Below are 14,862 nucleotides of genomic sequence, written 5' to 3'. Positions count from 1 at the left end.
AATCGTACATCTGGCCATTTCTTCTTCCAAACTGTAATACCATGTGTACTACCCAAAGTTCTCCCACTGTGAAGATTTTTCCTTCACCTGTATCTTTCAGGGTTGTACCAGAAAGGGGTTGTAATGCTGCAGCTGTCCACTTCTGGGTGGTGCCTACATAACGTGCAGAGCCATCAGTAAACCAGGTCCTAGTCTTCTCTTCTTTAGTCAGCCAGTCATAGGGAACACCCCATGAGGCTATAGGTACATGCTTGGCAGCAGATGGCATTGTAACAGGAGTAGAAACCATAGGCATCTGAGCAACTTCTTCATGTAACTTGCTTGTGCCTTCAGGACCTGCTCTGGCTCAATCACATATATACTACTTCCATTTGATAATAGACCGCTGTTGTGCACACCCTACTTTATGACTTGGAGGGTCTGATAACACCCAGCTCATGATGGTCAGGCAGTTCAGGTCGCATAGTAACTTGGTGTCCTATTGTCAAACGTTCCTTCAGTTTCCACTAAGGCCCAATAGCAGGGCAAGAGCTGTTTTTCAAAGGGAGAGTAGTTATCTGTGGATGATGGTAGAGCTTTGCTCCAAAATTCCAAAGGTCTCTTCTGTTATTCACCTACAGGTACCTGCCAGAGGCTCCAAACAGCATCTCTATCTGCCACCGTCACCTCAAGTACCACTGGGTCTGCTGGATCATATGGTCCAAGTGGTAGTACAGCCTGCACAGCAGCCTGGACCTGTTGAAGAGCTTTCTCCTGTTCCAGGCCCCACACAAAGCTAGCAGCTTTCCAAGTCACTCGGTAAATAGGCCTGAGTAACACATATAAGTGAGGAATGTGCTGTCTCCAGAATCCAAATAGACCCACTAAACGTTGTGCTTCTTTCTTGGTGGTTGGGAGGGACCAGGTGCAATAACTTATCTTTCACCTTAGAAGGAATATCTCTGCATACCCCCACACCACTGTACTCCTAAGAATTTCACTGAGGTAGATGGTCCTTGAATCTTGGTCTGATTTATTTCCATCCTCTGATACACATATATGTTACCAGTGAATCCAAAGTGGTTGCTACTTCCTGCTCACTTGGTCCAATCAGCATAATGTCATCAGTATAGTGCACCAATGTGATATTTTGTGGAAGAGACAAATGATGAAATGATCCCTTCTAACTAAGTTATGACACAGGTCAGGAGAGTTCATATATCCTTGAGGCAAAACTGTAAAGGTATACTACTGGCCTTGCCAACTGAAAGCAAATTGCTTCTGGTGATCCTTATGGACAGGTATTGAGAAGAAGGCATTTGCCAGGTCAATAGCTGTATAGAAGGTTCCAGGAGATTTGTTGGTCAAGTAATGAAACTACAACTGGTACAGCTGCAATTGGAGTTACTACCTGATTTAGTTTTCGAGAGTCAACTGTTATCCTCCATGATCCATCTGTCTTCTTCACTGGCCAGATGGGAGAGTTAAAGGGAGATGTGGTGGGAACCACCACCCCTGCGTCTTTCAAGTCCTTGATTGTGGCAGTAATTTCTGCAATTTCTCCAGGAATACAATCCGGTTTTTGATTCACTATTTTCTTTGGCAGAGGCAACTCTAAAAGCTTCCATTTTGCCTTTCCAACCATAATAGCCCTCACTCCACAGGTCAGAAAATCAATGTGAGAATTCTGCCAATTTCTGAGTATGTCTATCTCAATTATACATTTTAGAACTGGGGAAATGACCACAGGATGTGTTCGGGGACCCACTGGATTTACTGTGAGTCGGACATTAGTCAAAACTCCATTAATCACCTGTCCTCCATAAGCCCCTACTCTAACTGAATGGCCACAATATTTCTTGGGATCTCCTGGAATCAGTGTCAATTCAGAACCAGTATCCAATAGACCCCGGAAATTCTGATTATTTCCTTTCCCCCAGTATACAGTTACACTTGTAAAAGGCCGTAGGTCCCTCTGGGGAAGAATTTGGGAAAGACTAACAGCAAAACTTTTAGGTATCTTATCAAGATCCTTCCTTAGGGGAACCTGGCCACCCCTTCATTCAAGGGGTTCTGGATCTGTAAACTGGCTCAAGTCTGGAAATTGATTCACTGGCCAAGATTGCCTTTTGCTATGATCCAATGCAGCATTTCTATCATTTGTTTGAGGATTTTTCTGCTTATACAGATCAAACAGATATGCAGTAGTTTTCCTAATGTATTTCATCCCTGGAAACACCACAATTCATTAGCCAGTACTAAAGGTCCAAACAAGTCATACCATTATAAATTCCACCTCTATGCCCATTATGGGGTATGTCATTATAAACATTGTTTTGTCTATGCTGTCCATTATAATAACTATGATCACCTTGTCTCTGGTTATTCAATGCTGTGACCTGGCTCTTGTTAACTCAGGGCCCAATTAAACCCATTGAATTTAATTCATCTAATTGAGCAGCAGCATCTCCAACCCTAAGGTCTGGCACAAGGAAAAGGGCAAGAACAAAACTCTTTAAATGTGCTGGGGCCCCTCTCACCAGTTTGCGTCTTATAGGACTGGTGAAGGGCATATCTTCTGGACCTTCCCATTGTGGGGTATTAGGTTTTATACAATGTATCCATTCTAGCATTGCAATTTCCCTAAGCTTTAAAATCCCTTCATCAACACTAAGCCAAGGGATATCAGGCATCTCCAACTCCTTTTCAGTAGGCCATCTTTTGATAAATGCTTCAGCTAACCAATCAAACAAACTTTTGACACCTTTTTTAACTGTGCGAGCTTCCATATTAAACCTAGAATCTCTACTCAGAGGGCCCAGGCCAATAAACTCAGCCTGCTCTAGTTTTATGTTCCTTCCACCATTATCCCACACCCTTAAAATCCATTCCCATGCATATTCCCCAGACCTCTGCTTGAATGAATTAGCAAACTCATTAAGCTCCTTAGTAGTATAGTGTATTTCCTCATAGACTACACTTTCTACCTCACCTGTAGGGGCCTGATTTGCCTTGAGTCTGGTTATAGGTCTAGAAGAAACTATTGGGGGGCCCTGAGAAACATCAGTATTGTCAGCAAAAGTCATTACTGGTTTATCAGGCTTTGAGGAATTAATTTCCTCAAGTGGAGAAGGCATTATTTCAAGGGGTGGGGCTGAGAGTACTACTTCAGGTAGAGAAAATCCTTGAAAATCTGAAGATTCAAAGTTCTCATTTTCAACAGGGTCTTCCCACACATTCCCATCCCAAGTTATAGGATCCCATTCTTTGCCAATTAATGCCCTAACTTTAACTGCTGACACCCTCTGAGGTTGAGACTTGAATTTTCGCTGTAATTCAGCCAACCTTATAATGAGAGCTTCAGTTTGATTTTCTGCTACTTGAGCTCTATGGCTGCTACAGAGTAGATTCTCTTCAAGGGCATACTTAGCAACTTTTAAATTGTTTACTTGAGTCTGGAGCTCTTCGATTTTATCATACAACTCCTTCCTTTCCTTCATTGTTTTTTTCCAAGATGCTATGAGCAACCAGCCAGCAAAATCATTTTCCAATTTTTTCCCTAACTTGTAGAAAGTATTGTATACCACTGAATCACCTACTTCATCAAGATAATCAAAGGCATTAGCTTCTTTAAGTTTGAGATATAGTTTCATCCATGGGTCTTCAATATTCTCTGAGCTCTCAGGAGGGAGAGAATCTGGAGAGGTTTCAGTAGTTGAAGGTGCTGGTGGATCAACCAACCAACTCCAAAATTTTAAAACATTCATCCTTATACTTCTGCTCCTCTAGAACCACTCCTGGTACCACCTTCTGTATTAGTCTGGGTTCTCTAGAGTCACAGAACGTATGGGCAGTCTCTATATAGTTAGGGAATTTGTCGATGACTTACAGTCTGTAGTCCAACTCTCCAACAATGGTCAGCAGCAGCTGTGGATGGAAGTCCAAGGATCTAGCAGTTGCTCAATCCCACGAGGCAAGCAGGCAAGGAAGAATAAGAATAAGACCAACATCCTTATATAGGTCTCCAGCAGAGGGTGTGGCCCAGATTAAAGGCATGTGCCACCACACCTTTAATCCCAGATGATCTTGAACTCAGAGATCTCCTTGTCTTAATCTTCTAGAATTCATAGCCACTATGCTTCAAGATCTCCATGCCAAGATCCAGGTCACAAACTTATATCTCTGAGCCTCCAGATTAGGATCATAAGTGAGTCTTCCAATTCTAGATTGTAGTTCATTCCAGATATAGTCAAGTTGACAACCAGGAATAGTCACTACACCCCCCCCCCCCAGTCTTCCTAGAACACCCTCCCCAAGATCCCCAGAACACTCCAGCCTCAGCCTCCCCAGCACACTCCCCTCTCAGCCTCCCCAGGACAGTCCCATTATTTGGGTAAGCCAGAAAGATTTCCCTCTGCTGAGAGAGCTTGCAAGTGAGACACTTCATTATTTACTGAAGAGAAGCCATTGTTTTCTCTAGGAAGTAAGCTGTGTCACTAAACTATTGCCAAAATGTTAAATAGTTTTTTCCATATAAAATACATTTGAAAAATAGAACACTTTTATAGTGTTCAAATATCTCATCGGAGGGTCTTTTAGAATGTGTGATAAGGTAAATTATATTCCTGGGTCATTATTGACTTCCAGGACTGTGATTGCAGTCTCATTATCTTATAGCAAAGGGGAACTTGGCCTAGTGCCTGATTTTAGCAGTATACAGGGTTTGAGTTTTAGTCTAAAGACACATGCTCCTTTCCCCAGCCTGGGAGCACTATCCTCCTCAACCTTCTTGTTCTTTATATCTGACTGTGCCATGCCTCTACCCCCACCTCCAGCTGTTTGCCCGGCCCAGCTTTTCTGGAGTTGGTGTCAGTCAAGAGTTACTGGCTTTGACTCACTGAGTTCTAACTCCAGTAAGCAGGAATAGTTACCAAGGCCACCTCTAGGCTGCTGAAACTTTTAGTTTGAACTCCAGGACAAGCTGGAAGCCAGTTTCTTCAGTCACACATTCTCTGTGGTGTGGAATTTAAAAGGACTCCAAGGGGTTGGCTTCCAAGATAAATGGGCAGAGTAGCTCTGGGTCAATCTTATTTGAATAATAAAAACAAAGGCATTGTAAACTTGGATGGGAAATTCCCCAAGGCTGCCAAGGAAAGAGAGCACACATTTGAGCCTCAGGTGTTGATTCCCAAGGGGCAGCAGAGCAGCCACAGGGGGACACTGGCACATACACTTCACATTCCATCACAAAACCTTGTAATTTATGAGTGTGCTGTTTGTACCATTTACAACCTGGAGGGTAACAAAGGACACCTAAAGATCCTGGGAATCATGGAAGAGGGAAGTCCTCCCTCTCCAAGTTGATTCAAATTGATGGTAGCCAGGACTCCAGATCTCCAGGTAATGCCTCTCTGGGAGAGGGAATAAGAGTGCATCCTTGGCTTGGGCGAGCTCATTGGCTCTGCTGCTGGCTCAGAGAAGCTGCTTGGGCAGCTCACTGTCTGGTCATCTGGTACTCCCGCCTGACTGCATCACCTCTGCTGCTACCCCGCAATGCCCACTGCTGCCTGCCCTGCAGCCGCTGCCTTGCAGCCTCTGCCTGTGCTGCCTTGCGATTGGCTGTATGATTATGCCACAATCTTCAATGAGCAGTCATATTCCTTTCTGTGGTGTTCTCGGTCACACATTTATGGAGTTTCTGAAGGGCAGTGGAGATTACTGCCAGGCACAGCAGGACCTCTATGCAGACAAGTGGACTGTAGAGATTCATTACTACTCCACCAAGAAGCCCCCGTAGGAGTGGATAACCTGGACATAGGTGTGTTGAATTGAAATCTGCAGAGCATTTTACAAGAGCTCAGACCTGGATGGGGTAAACCTCAGTGCACTTCCTTTGTACTGCTGCAGGATCACTGGATTGAAGAATCACTGCTTCTTGTTAGGAGGGTCATTTCACTGCCCGTTTCTCCCAGTTCACACTCAAAGCACTGAGAATTTCAAGTGGAGTATATTGAATATTGAAGTAGACTTCAGGTCGTTTTCTGCTTTTGTTTTGTTCTTTTGTTTTGAATCATTTCTGTATTCAATTTTTTAATTCTTTCATAACCCTACTGGGTGTTTTTTAAACTAAATTAACATGAATGAACTGCCCTGCTCCTGTGGAAGTCACATACAAGAAGATGAGATTTCTTATTGCACACAATCCAACCAATGTGACCTTAAACAAATTTATAGAGGAACTTAAGAAGTATGGAGTTTCCACAATAGTAAGAGTATGTGAAGCGACTTACGACATTACTCTTGTGGAGAAAGAAGGCATTTGTGTTCCTGACTGGCCTTTAGGTGATGATGGTGTACCGCCATCCAATCAGACTGTTGATGACTGGTGAAGATTAAGTTTTGTGAAGAACCTGATTGCTTTGTTGCTGTCCTTTGTGTTGCGGGCCTTGGCAGAGCTCCAGTGCTTGTTGCCCTAGCATTAACTGAAGGTGGAATGAAATATGAAGGTGCAGTACAATTCATAAGACAAAAGCAGCACAGAACTTTTAACAGCAAGCGATTTTTATATCTGGAGAAGTACCATCCGAAAATGTGGCTCCGCTTCAAGGATTCTAATGGTCATAGAAACAACTGTTGTATTCAATAAAACTGGGGTGCCTGATGCCATTGCCTTGGGAGTGGAACTTCAGACGGGACCTGATTTGTCACATGTAAGTACCTAATGTGTCTGCTTAATGAATAAGTCTTCTGAAGCACCACAGGAATATTGAAAACCATTTTTTACCAGGTCACAAGCTGACAGAATTGCAACCTCTGTATTTGGGCTATGACCAACATGTTTGGACACTTAGCAAAAGATTTTTGCTGGTCAGCATTTAAAATGTGCTTATTACTTGAACCAATTGACCTTTCCTAAAATAAGATATTATGTCATTAAATGTACTCCTGTGCCAGAATATTATTAGTCTATAAGGAATTTAGAAGGATTAGGTGCCAAAATACCCAGCACAATATTTGTCTATTTTTAGCATCATACAAAACTAAAATTGCAGGAACTAAGAGCTCTCTAGACCTTCCATGGTGTGTATATTCCTCTAGTCATTTCAAACACTGCAGGGCTCACTCTCATCATTGTCTGCCTGCTCACTGTTTACCTCTCTGGCATGTACACCAGAAGACGTAAGGCTTGCTTAGCCATCCATTTCTTTTTTTAAACTAAGTCTTGCACTGATTATTTAATGTATCTGTCTTCTTTTGTGCTGTTCTAGGAAAACTCCATTTGAAAATCAATTTTGTTACAGAAGCACATACTTCAATAATGTCTCCAGACAAAAAGCCTTATAGTTAATTTAATGTTTGCACACAGAAGTGCAAGCTAACAGGGAGGGCCTGAAAAAGAAATGAAAGGAGGATATTAAATATTTTTAGTAATACACTGCCCTTGTCTTGTGCAGAACATGTAGAGTATGCTCTTTAATTTAGTAAATATTTTTAAGATGTAGAGATACATTGTTGTAGCTAACCAATTCTTAATCAAAATTTCTGAAATATTTGTGTTTTCCATACCTATCAGAAGTTTTCCACCTTGTTTGAATTGTGGTTTTCCCCTTTTCTTCCCAATCTCTTGCAAAAAAGAAAAAAATGGGATCTGCTAGTGAACTGAGCAGAAATATTTTATAGGCCTTTTGAGCTATGTAACTTAATAATTGGATACTTGCTCATTTGTTTTATTATGTAATCAATAAAATGGTGATGTGTATTAATGTTAGTTCAATCATATATTTATACTATCTGGGAATGTGTAGTTATAGTTCTGTGGGAGAAATAGTTTGTCAGTGTTCACCAACTTGTGAAAACTTAGTGCAAGAGCTTCAACATCTAAATAAATGATGAAACACACACACATACACACACACACACACACACACAGAGAGAGAGAGAGAGAGAGAGAGAGAGAGAGAGAGAGAGAGAGAGAGAGAGAGAGAGAGAGCATGAGCATTCTGTCTGCAGCTTATAGGATTTCCATACTAGTGGAGTTGTTAGGGCAAAAATCTGGGTTGTGAAAGGTTTACCAAGCTAAAACTAAACCACTCATCCTAAACAGACCAATTAAAATGACAAATAATATCAAAAAGCAGAGAAATGTAGTATATTTAATGTGACTAATTGGGAAAAGGAAAAAAAAAGTACCCTGCCTCACTTTGAGGCTGAAGGTTGTTCATGGCAGAATCCTGCTCTCCATAACTGCTCTGATCTTGTTCTTAGGCTGGTCCTTTCCTCACCTGTGAGCTTGAGGATAACACAATGCAAACCACACCCATTTTATGTGATGCTTGGGGTTTAAGCCAGGGCTTCCTGCATGTGAGTCAAGCAAAAGCTCTACCAACCATGTTCCTAGGCCCAGAAGAAAAAGCTTTTTGAGGAAGAAATTTAAGATTGTTTTTCATATGGTATCCAAATAAAGCCAGCATCCCTAGGATGAATGAAGATACTGTGGCATTGGGGTGAAGAAGACCTGCTGTGGCACAGGGTTGGCTTTCATGTTACAATAGCTTATAGACTTATGCCTATGTAAGCCAAGATCACAAGATTAAAATGAAATAAGCATGATTTACTTTGGGTGCAGAGTAGATTTTTAAAATTAGGGAAGCACAGGCCAGTACTAAGATCTGCCTCCTCATTGGATGGTGGGGAATGGAGGATTGAAGGGGAGAGGGGAAGATGCTTATTTATTGGATGGTAATAGGGAGAGGCTAAAGAGTTCTGCTGTCCTAGAGCAGATGGTCATCATTACCCTCCACAGGCTACATGCTTCTTTTGGCACCAGACATATAAACTGAGCATCTCGGTATCAGATGTATAGACCAAGGAGAGGACCACTCTAAGGTATGGGTGAGGGGAAGGTTCTTATTGTAGATAGGAGTGAGAGAGTAGCCAAAGGCACCTGGGAGTGTACAGAGCAGAGACAGAAGTAGACTGGACATGGCCAGAAGACTGGACAGAGCCATGGGGAGCAGATGAGACAGGAGGAGAAAGAGACAACGCAGAGAGAGAAGCCAGATAGAGGAAGATACAGCACATGGCCAGAGTGCAGAGTTATCGGGAATGGGATGGGACGCTCAGGAGCTGGAGACGTTTAGGATAGGGTAAGGGGTGAGAAGAGCAACTGGTAGTTGTGATACAGAGGGAGCCTGGAGGCCAACATGCACTTTGATTGCTGTAGGCAATACAGATAACCATTAGTTCCTTCTGACAGTGATGAGGAAAGTTTTCTTTTGGGGTTTGGTCCCAGACTTCAGGGGAGTAGAACTTCCTTTGGACCTGACAAAATCAGGAGGGATTTTGAGCTATAGACTGGCTTTAACATAACTCCATTTTTTAAAAAAAATATGTGTTCACACATGTGGGTGTATGTGTGTGCACTAGCAAGCACACATGTAGGCATGTGTGAGTGCACATGTATGCGGATTGAACAAGTACAAGTCAAAATACTGCATGTCATATACCCATCCTGTCAATACAGTTTAGGCCACCATCTCCATTACGTCATTCTAGGCATTGTCATCAAGATTTTCAAACAGGGAGATTTTGTCTGGAAAAAAAATCAGAGAAAAAAGTACCCTTGAATGTTACTGGAACAGATTGTTAGTATATTTGATCAATACAGTGTAAATTGCCCAGGAGCCAATCCTTAGATTCATATCTTATGACCAAGGAATGAATCAAGAGTTCTGCATTGTTCAAAGGTCTTGTCTTTGTGATTGCTAATTCTTTCTGTCATAATCATACGAGAAGGAAACAAACAAGGGCTGGAAGGGTGGAGGGATGGCTCAGAAGGTAATAACACTGGCTGATCTTCCTGATGGCCAGGTTGGAATTCTATTCCCTACACCTACATGACAGCTCACAAATGTAACACCAGTGACAATAAGCGCCAAACACTCTTCTACCCTCTGCTGACATTGCCTGCATGTGTGCAAACATGCATTCTGGCAAAACATGTTTATTTATTTATTTATTTATTTATTTATTTATTTATTTATTTATTTATACATACATACATACACATACATGCATACATAAAAGATAAACAACAAAAGTAAAGAAATCTTAAAGAAAGATCTCTTTGTCCAGGCAGACTTGTTCCCTTCTCACAATCCCAGCACTGGGAGACAGGAGAAGGAGGCTTGCCAACTTGATCCACATTGTGAGTTTGAGAACAGCAATGGAAATATATGTCCTGTTTCAAATTTAAAAAATAAAGTAAAAATCAATTTGTATCTCTAGTGCTGGTCATGAAGGCCTGTGAGGTTGGGGATTTTGGTTTTGAAGCATCTTAGAGAGCCTATTGGTTTTTCTAGTTTGGGTAACAATGGTCTTTATCCAGGATCCAAATGTTTCTGTGTAAACACTATCTAATGATTACAATGATACAATAGAAAGGTGAATTTCTTTCAGTAGATATCATTCTGAAGAGGTCTGAACAATTTCTGAGCAATAATACAACATATACAAAAGAACAAAGGGAAGGAGGTGAGTGGGCATCTCCATCGTAACCTCCCACCTTCTGAGAATTGACTTCCTTCTTCACACCATTGCTGGCCTCAACAGTAAAAAATTTGGGGTAGACACTGAGGTGCAGGAAGTTTGCCCCCACGCTCTCTTGTAGAAAGTCCCTTTCCCCCACACCATGCTCCCTCCTGCACCAAACACACAAGTTTCCTCCCCCTTCCTGGCTGCTCTGAGAGCTACAGGTGCCAGCTTGAATAAGATGGATGACAGCCTCCCTTATCTCTATGTCACTAAGGCTAGTACTCTACCTTCCCAGATGCAGCTGGTCCTTGGAAAAGGGAGATTAGAGTCCCACATAGAAATCATAGAAGGGAGGTGACCAGGGGTCATAGACAGTTATGGACAGTCATAAAACTAGTTCCTCATAGCCCCATAAAGATAATCCTTAGGTCAGAAGAATCACACTCTCAGCAACACAATTCTGCCCTAACAAAAGATACAGTGTTTGAATTATGATCTGCCTCATCTGCCTTCCCCAACACACCAAGTATTCAAAGAATATCTAACTATGCTGTATGTAAGTGTCAAGCCTTCCAAGCTCAGGGTCACACTCCTGTCCTGTGAAGTAGTGGGAAGGTTTGCAATCCGAGTCTGACTCGAAACAATCAAAAGACTCTTATGCATGATTGCAAAACATCCTTTTACCTGTGTCTGCTTCAGCAAAACATTCTTTTTACCTGTGTGTCCCAGCAAACCATCATTATAACCCGAGTTTCCAAAGAAATCAGAAATTTCCACTTTGCTTCTCACTGGGAGATTCCAGAGTCTTGTTTTCTCAAACAAAGAATTAGATAAAAACATATGGTTGCAGCAGAATCAGGGACAGTTTCACAAGAAAAGTTACTTCCAAGGGAGAAAGTATGCCAAAGTGGACAGCTCAAGGTACCACAGATGGAAGAACAGCACTGTATTGACCAGGATTCCACAAGCCGGGCAGCCGGTGGGGAGGCATACAGGCAAAGTGGAATGAAACTGGAGTCAGAACCAGACTTGAAGGCACCAGGTCAACACCTCCAGAGTCTGCCTTTGTTGTTTATTCTTCTTATGCATATAAGTATAGTAAAACTTTGGGGAAAGCTTTCCATGTGGTAGTTATCACAACAAAGCTTTAGGCACAGCTACATAGAAACTCCCTAGCAAAGTAGCAAAGCATCTGTGGCTTTGCAATGAGAATGAGTTCTATTGGCTGATACACAGAGCTCAGGACTGGGATCTAGAGAGGAAGAATCAGTGATAAGCATATGGATAGATTCTATAGGTGGAGGATGCAAAGTACACGGGACATCTTTCATAGGTACAGGATCTATTTGGTGAAAGATAAAACCCAGCATTTGGGATTAACAATGATTAGGATGTTGGGAGGGTGGGGTTCATGTGGAGACTTGCCTGTAAATAAATAGCAAAGGATCAACATGTCATTTGATTACTTCCACTCTGGCATTCCAGGTGACCAGGCATCATTCATTGCCTTCCTTTTATAGAAAACAGCCCATGTAATTGACAGTTCTGGTTTCTCCAGTACTTAATCTAAGCTGTGGGACCTAATTTTTTATGGCTCATTTGCATAGTGTGGAGATTCTGGTTCATTTGCATAACATAGGCTTTCTGTGCATTCACTGTTACACTTAGTTGTAAATATAACTTCTTGCAGCTCCTGTCTTGTGAGAACTAAGCTCTACCCAGGACGGTGTGTACTATAATGAGCTATGAGTTTCTCACCCCATACACTCTACAGTTCTCAAGAACCTGCACTGGACTATGCACCAGTTTTAGTCAGAATGGGGAGTTTCCAGTCTTCCTTTCTTGCCTAATTGGTCCCCCCCCCCCCCCCCCGCCCCACTACTGTGTAAGGCTTTAAATAAAGACTTCTGGGCTTCAGTCTCCTCCCTACTCTCCTGCCTCAACTACTTCCTGAGATCTAGAGTCAGAGAACTCATTCAAGGAAACTGAAGGACAATAGTCAGGCTTCTAGAACTATTTTCATTCAAAGACAGAGAAACTTTCCTCCTGTTCTGTCTATTGTTTGTTGAGGAGGGATTGGAGCCCCTGGGTTCAGAACTGTCTGGGATTCAGGCATCAAAATTCACTTTAAGACTGCTGTAGTCTCTAAGATATAAATCCTACCAGAAGGCTAAATAAAAACTAGATCCTTTCACCAACCAATGGCCCCAGACAGGGCAAAGCTCAGAAAACCATGATAATGCATCCCAAGACAGCCAGTATCCTATATATAACTAGCTTCTGGACATGAGAATATTGGCTAAATATTATTTTTAAACCATTTTTTTAACTTGTCCTGATATGACCCAGAACCAGCATTCCCCTTTGAGTAACAAGCAAATTCCCCCTTTGGGCTGCATATCTAATGCCCTTGAGTTTTGAAAAGCAATTGCTCCCAAAGAAACTGTCATCATATGCCAGTTACAGTCTTGACTGAGGAATTTGGGCTCTATGCTGATAGGATTGACAGAGAAGATAGCGATTTCTCCTTTTCTAGCACAGCATCAGTAGTGACTCCAAGGTTAACTATAAAGGGAACTAGATGGACGGAACTTTGGTCCTGTGTTTGAGAAGTTCAAAGGAAGAACTGGAAGCAGAAGTAAAGAAAAACAGAAGTAACATCTTTAATATTAATATGCAGCTCAATAAGTCTCTTCCCAACAACAGACAAAAAAATGAAAGAACACCTGATAAAAAATATCCTGTTTCTCATTGGGCTTGAGCATTTAATCCCAGAACTCAGGTGGCAAAAGCAGGTAGATCCCTGAGTTCACAGCCAGCCTTAGACCACAAAAGTAAGTTCCAGACCATGGTAGCAAGCAAAACCAAGCAAACACACAAATTGCTTCAAACTTACAAATGGCTTCAGGAGTGACACATGACCTTTCATTGTACTTCTGGATCAAGAGGAAAGATTTCTGAAAATGGAGTCAAGGCTTAAGTGAGAGTCTCAGGATCTATAAGCAGATTAGTTGCATTACTCTCCAATTCAAGGGGACCCACACTTCCCTGGCAGAGATTTAGAGGTCAGTAGTTATAGTAGCCAGCATGGTACTGGGAGTCTGGCCATTTTAACTACCTCCTCTGCTCAGGGTGGTCTTCCTTCAGACTGAACTGTTGAACAGCAGTAAGTCAGTATCAGAAGCTGTGTCTATGGAGTCTGTTGAGTCAGCAGAATTGTCCTTTGAGAGAGATACACATTAGAAAATGTCCTTAAGGCCTCAACTAGCTTGTTGACAAGAGACAGGATTTTATTTCTTTCGTTAATAGGTTTTAGCACAATTGAATGTTTCTTAACACACATCTCACTGATACAAGAAGGGTGTTACTATATCTGTGGGTCCCTGTTGAGTATCTGTAACCCCAAGCAGTTGGCTCCTGATCTGATGAGTCTATCCTCTGGACATATAGGCAGAGGAATTTTGAGCAAACAATTCATTTGGGTTTCTCCTGGCCTCCTTGAAGAGCCTCTGTTTCTCTTCAGGAATACAACCAAGGACTGGCAATTCTATACATTGGCTGAGCTTCCATCACCCTTCTTTTATTGGCTAGTGTTACAACACTAATACTACTAAATACATTTTTTTTTTTCAGACAGAGTCTCACTATGTAGACCTGGCTGGTCTTAAACTCACAGAGTTTCACCCACCTTTGCCTCCTGAGTCCTGGGATTGGAGGTGTATACTACCATACCCTGTCACTTATTTTTCTTTGGATTATCAGCATCAAATTCATTCCAGTCTTTATGTGTGGCTGGTTGTCCATGGGAATTGAAAAGAATCCTAAGGGAAGAGATGGGGGATACAGGCTTGGAGTGAGAGGAAGCATCTCTCTGGCCGCTGTGCAGATCTCTCAGGCTAACCTGATGAGGTCTTTCTCTAGCTCAGACATCCCTCATGAACCAAGTGCAACCTGCCCAAGCTTAGAAACACTAGTTTAAAAAACCATCACTTCTGGGGTCACTCATTCCAAGATAGGTTCAAAACAATGATCAGCATTGTCTCTCCAGGCATCATGCCCCAGTATAACTTCCCCAGGACGAGGATGAAGGTTCTGTGGCTATAGTTGAAGCTACTTGTTCCTGCACACTGGTAGAACAACATATGCCCATAACCCTGGTAAGAGAATGGTGGTTAATGCAGAGACACATAACTGGTCAAAGTGCCAAGTATAAATAACTGAGTTCTCAGCTATGGGTATGGGTAGGCCGTCCAAGACTCATAGAACATCTTGGAAGAAAGAGCCAAATGGAAAAGCTGGTGGGTAGAGAGAAGAGCTGAATTCTAGATATAACCACTTTGGTAGATATCA

At 42.1% G+C, this 14,862-nt stretch overlaps 1 pseudogene; it reads left to right on the top strand.

Moving 5' to 3' along the window:
• Positions 1–6,116: 6,116 nt before the first annotated feature.
• On the top strand, positions 6,117–6,654 carry LOC127691636 (protein tyrosine phosphatase type IVA 1-like; annotated as a pseudogene).
• Positions 6,655–14,862: the final 8,208 nt, after the last annotated feature.

This window comes from Apodemus sylvaticus, chromosome 8 (genome assembly GCF_947179515.1).
Source record: "Apodemus sylvaticus chromosome 8, mApoSyl1.1, whole genome shotgun sequence".
Taxonomy (NCBI): domain Eukaryota; kingdom Metazoa; phylum Chordata; class Mammalia; order Rodentia; family Muridae; genus Apodemus; species Apodemus sylvaticus.
The sequence above is the reverse complement of the archived record's forward strand: the minus strand, read 5'-3'. Positions and strand labels throughout refer to the sequence as shown.